Here is a 6,098-nt window from a genome sequence, read left to right on the forward strand (position 1 = left end):
ATTAACAGAAGCAAAACCTCTACAGACTACTGTCGGCGGAACCGTAAAATAAAATCATGTTGTGCTGGTATTGCTGCTGCTTGTACCTAATCAATAAGTTTTTAAATCTACTAAATAAGTTTATTGTTGTCGATGTTACTATTCCTGCTATGGTGGTTGTTGTTGTTATTAGGCGAACTTAAAGAATTGTTAGCACGCCGGACAAAATACTTAGCGGCATTTCGTCTATCCGTTCAAATGCCACCCGTGGTCATCTTTGCCTTTCATGCTTTCGAGGTCGATAAATTAAGTACCAGTTGTGTACTGGGACCTATGTAATCGACTTACTCCCTCGCTCTGAATTGCTGGTATTATGCCAAAATTTGAACCCATGGTTGCTGTTGTTGTTGTTGTGGCTGTTGTTATTGTTGTTGTTGTTGTTAGGTGGCCAACAGGCGGGATCGTTAGAGCATCAGAAAAAATGCTCTGTGACAAGCGCTGCGGTTTTTTTGCGTTCTGAGTTCAAATCCCGCTGAGGTCAGGTTTACCTTTCATCCTTTCGGAGTTCATAAAGTAAAGAGGCCGATCTAAGCAACTCACTTCTTCCCTCTAAACTTACTTGCCTCTTGCCAAAATATGAAACAGTTATCATAGGTGTTTAGTATTGTTTTAGATCTGACCGAGGAGACCTTTACCTAAAGGCATTCCAGCTGTGACCATCCCGTTTTCAAAACATATACAACCACACCATTTAATCTCTCACTTCAATTTTAAAAGAGAGCAAGGGAGTTGGTTCGAGTGTGAATAGGCTGCTATATCGGGGAAGCTACAGAGAGTACTCGATATATCATGACCCTCACTTTTCACTGGATTGTCTTCTTTAGTGTGTGGCAGAAGATCTTCTGAAAGGTGGGACAAACTGAATACGAACGGATTATAAAAACGCAACAATAAAAAATAGTTTCTTAAAAATAGTTTCGTAGTTTTCTTATCTAATGACAGATAGAGTATAAATTATTGCTTTATATAAAACATTATTACTCATAACATACAGAAATAGCCACAACACTATACATACATACATACATACACACACACACACACACACACACACACAACACACACACACACACACACATACACATATATATATATATATATGTGTGTGTGTGTGTGTATGTGTGTATCTACTTATGTGTACACATATACGTATCTGATCTGTGAGTATATGTGTTTCGTTGCCATTATGTTAAACTGTCCAAATTTGATCAAATGCGTTTTTTCAATATCTATTTTTACTTGCAATAGCCCGTTCTTTCGGTCAAACTATCGTATCTCCAGCTGCTTCATATGCCAAGATACAAAAATTGTCAAAGTGTAGGACAACGGTTTTGCTGTGGAATGTTGAAACTATTTTATCGTTTTCTGAACAAGCAAAGTTGGGACTTAAGACACTTTTGCATAATAGCAATGAGATATATATGTATATGTGTATATATTATATATATATATATATATATATATATATATATATATATATATATATAATATATATATAGATAATATATATATATCATACAAATATATACATATATATACTTATATATACATACATATATATATTACATACATAAGAGAGAGAGAGTGAGAGAGAAAGGAGAGAGAAAAGAAAAGTGTGTGCTGTGTGTATATATATGTATATAGATATATATATATATATATATATATATATATATATATATTATATATATATATATATAGATATATATATATATATATATATATATATATATATATATATATATATCTATATATATTATATTTAATCAATATAGGGTGGCAAAAAATTTTGTAGAATTTTTTGCCACCAGCGGCACTAGTGGGAAAAAATTAAATAGTCATAGACCATTTTAAGTTCAACATCATCAATCAAGGAACGGCCATAATAGGCCCATTCCTGATTTCTTGGTGAATGATATATATATATATATATATATATAATATATATATAGTAATACAGATATTTATATATACAAACACACATACAGAATATATACATAAAATATATATGTAAGTATATATGTGTAAGTGTATATATATACACACACACACATTGATATGTATATCTATAGATATGTAATATATATGCGTATATATGTATGTAGATGTATATATATGAATGTATGTATGTATGCATGTATGCATGTATTTATGTATGTGTATATATGTGCATGTGTGTATGTGTGCAATTGATTTGATTTTACATACAGTCCTGAACGTTTTGTCTTTATAACATTTTTTTCGTGCTACCGATTGTTTTTCTCGTTTCTTCTCTTAACCTAATCTTCCTGACGAATGTCTAATGTCCGAAACCCGAAGCCGTTTCTAATTTCATTTGTAGAAACGTGAAATTAATAACTATAACTGCTACTGTATTATATATAGCTTTTCCTGATGTCATTTTAATACTTACACTTTATGAATATATTAATTATATTCCTGTGTATGAGTCATTTTTATTGTAAATTCATTTTTTTTTTTTTTTACAAGATCACACGCACAAACATGTGTTTCTTTATTACCCACAAGGGGCTAAACATAGAGGGGACAAACAAGGACAAACAAACGAATTAAGTCGATTACATCGACCCCAGTGCGTAACTGGTACTTAATTTATCGACCCCGAAAGGATGAAAGGCAAAGTCAACCTCGGCGGAATTTGAACTCAGAACGTAGCGGCAGACGAAATACGGCTACGCATTTCGCCCGGTGTGCTAACGTTTCTGCCAGCTCGCCACCTTATTGTAAATTCATTTTAACAGCTTGGGTTTCGTGCCAGTATTACATCTATGAAAGATACTAAAGAACAGCAAGAAGGACAAAAGGTTAAGTTTTTTTAAATAGTTTGGAAAAAGTAAGAAGTTACTCAATCGTGTTTGTCTTTCGTATGAAAATTCGCCCTTGAAATTTGTAGCATATTTTATTGTAGGAGATTTTAAACTTTCTGTTTAATGGTGTTAATTCCAACCAGAATTGAGTCCTAGACTCAGAATTTATATATGTAGTGAATGACATGCAACCTGAATTTTCAATCGTTGAACTTTAAGTATTTATCTGTGTGTGTGTGTAATACCTATGTATACGTAAACGTACGTGTGTGTGTGTGTGTGCATATATATATGTATGTATATATATATATATATATATATATATATAATATATATACATAAGAAAAACAATGCACATGACCCGAGAAGCATTACAAGATATAATAAAAATTATAGTTATTAGTTTTACGCTCGGAGGGGTAAAAAAAGATTCGAAATAGAATTGTCTTAACGTTTGGGATGTTACGTTTAGATACCATCATCTGTTGGCCATAAATGTCTTCTTTCCAACACCATTAACATCCAACAGAGAATTGTCGTTCACGGGAAGAATATTTCCATATTTTGTGGTCGCAGATAACAATATCACTCTGGTGGTGCGTGAAGGCTTAGGTGAATGTGTGTGTGTGTGTATTTCTATGTAATTATTAAAGCTTTTTGACAGAATGATATATTGTTGTCATCACAGTGACAATGATTTTGTGTCTGGAACCAGACAATACGGTTTCCTTCTATGTTAATATAGATATACCAATATACTTATACATGCGTGTGTGTGTTTTCATATATATATATATATATATATATATATATATATATATATATATATCTATATATATATATATATATACATATATATTTCTCTCCCTTTCTCTTACTCCTCCTTCTCTGTCCCGTCGCTGACCCGTGACGAGAAAACTACTGTCTTTCTGACCTCGCTTCCTTCAAGTGTAGACGGCTTTCCTGTGTCTCTCTCTCGCCGTTCTCAAAAAGCGTTCGTAATATTTTCTCTCGTTCGGCTTAACAGCTCTCAATGTCTGTGTTACTGTTATTCTCCTTGTCCTGTCTTTTACTGTTTATATTTTGTACTGTCTTTACTGTCCTGTTTTTGTTACCATTTTTACCCCTCCGCAACAAAACAAATCTCAAATTTTATTTAATTTGCCTTTTGCGGGAAGGAATGTAGGTACGTACATATATGTATGTATATATGCATATGTTTTATTTATCAATTTATCAATTACATATATATATATATATTATATATATATATATATATATATATATATATAATATATATATATATATATATATATATATATACAACACAATGAAATACATGTTGAAATGAAATACATGTTGAAATGAAATACGTGTTGCATGAGTCTTTCTAGGGACATCAAATGTGACGCTATTTTAAATATTCCATTCATCACCATGACAACCATCATTATTTCTGAAACATTAATTTGTTTTTGTTTTTTTTTCAGTGCAAAATTCTAGCAATTTCAAGTTTTCTTCGAGAATTCTCTATGTCACAAGTTTTCGATTACGAAAAAAATGTTTGCCTCTGGTTGTTGCTTCTGTCTATTTGGAACCCCGTTACAATACATACCTATTTCTTTACTACCCACAAGGGGCTAAACACAGAGAGGACAAACAAGGACAGACACAATTACATACCAACTCTTCTGTCGCTGTCATCGTCGTTATTATCATCATGATCATCGACATTATCATAAGGATTATTATCATCATCATTAACCTCATCATTTAATCATCAATTTCTTCTTGCGTGTCAAAGTTCGATTGATCTCACTCTTTGAATGTGGTGCAGTTAGTTCATTTACATCTTCATTCAAGCGTTTCATTCACAACTTCAATCGTTCCTGTTGATTTATTCACTGATCGACTTCGTCTGTCACAATCTCAACACCATTAAAACGTTGGCATTAAACTTGTGCATCATGGCCTTTTTTTTGTTTTTTCTCTAGCATCTTACATTGTTGATTCCTCAAAATACCAAGATAGTTGAGCCAATTCAAAATATTGTACCTGGCTTTGCATTCTCTCCAGAACTCTATTTAGGCATATCTTCCTTTTCACGCTTCCTCCGTATTAACCGCCAGGAAACAGTTTCTCTCCAGTAGTAACTCTTCAACGTTGATATTATCGTTTGATTAAAGGTGACGAGCTGCCAGAATCGATAGCACGCCGGGGAAAAGATTTAGTGGCATTTCGTTTTTGGGTTCAAATCCTGCCAAGGTCGAATTTTGTCTTTCATATTTTCGGGGTCGATAAAACAAGTACCAGTTAAGTACTAGGTTCAATGTAATCGACTTGACCTCTCCCCCGAAATTGATGGCCTTGTACCAAAATATGAAACCTATATTGTTTGATCTTGTGGATGGATTGCGATGCAGTATTTAGAGAGAGAAACAAGACTTTAATTTCAGGATAAAAATTCCATTATGCTTAGGATGAACAGAAGAATTATTTATAGCCAACGATGCCATAAAATGGTAAATTGCTTCCAGCACATTCTATAACTCCAAGAACAAAATTATCTCTGAACTTTCAACATATCTCCATTAAACCAAGAGGATAAGTCCTCTTAAAGTAAAATTATTTTTAATCCTTTGTTCACTGCATTGGTCTCGGGCTAAATAAACACACACACACCACACACACATATATATATATACAGTATGTATGTATGTATGTATGGATGGATGGATGGATGGATGGATGGATGGATGGATGGATGATGGATGTACGTGTGTGTGTGTATGTATGAATGAATGAATGTAAAGAAATGAAATGTCGCATTCCGCTCCTACAAAGAACTTCCGGCGATTGCAGTGGATACGGTACCGTGGCGAGAAGAGGAACTGAACCCTAAGGGGTTTGGATAACACTGACAATAATAAGGGTAGGATTGGAGTAAATGGAGAGGTGTAAACATACGGAGCGGGTGTCAAAAATTTAATAAAAAAACAATGTACAAAAGCAAGATACCTCCTCCCCAAAAGGATACAGGAATTAATCCAAAGTGAGGAGTTTTTCCATGTCCAATTCCTGTCAACTGACGTTAGTTTCGTGGTGGTTCGGATATTTCTAAGGACAGGACAATCAATTTATCTTCTACATTATCGAATTATTTGAAAAAGTCTCTCATCATCAGTGGAATCGTGGGTAAGTATACATGTATGTATATATATATATGAGTAT

The sequence above is a fragment of the Octopus sinensis genome, linkage group LG25 (genome assembly GCF_006345805.1).
Source record: "Octopus sinensis linkage group LG25, ASM634580v1, whole genome shotgun sequence".
Lineage (NCBI taxonomy): Eukaryota > Metazoa > Mollusca > Cephalopoda > Octopoda > Octopodidae > Octopus > Octopus sinensis.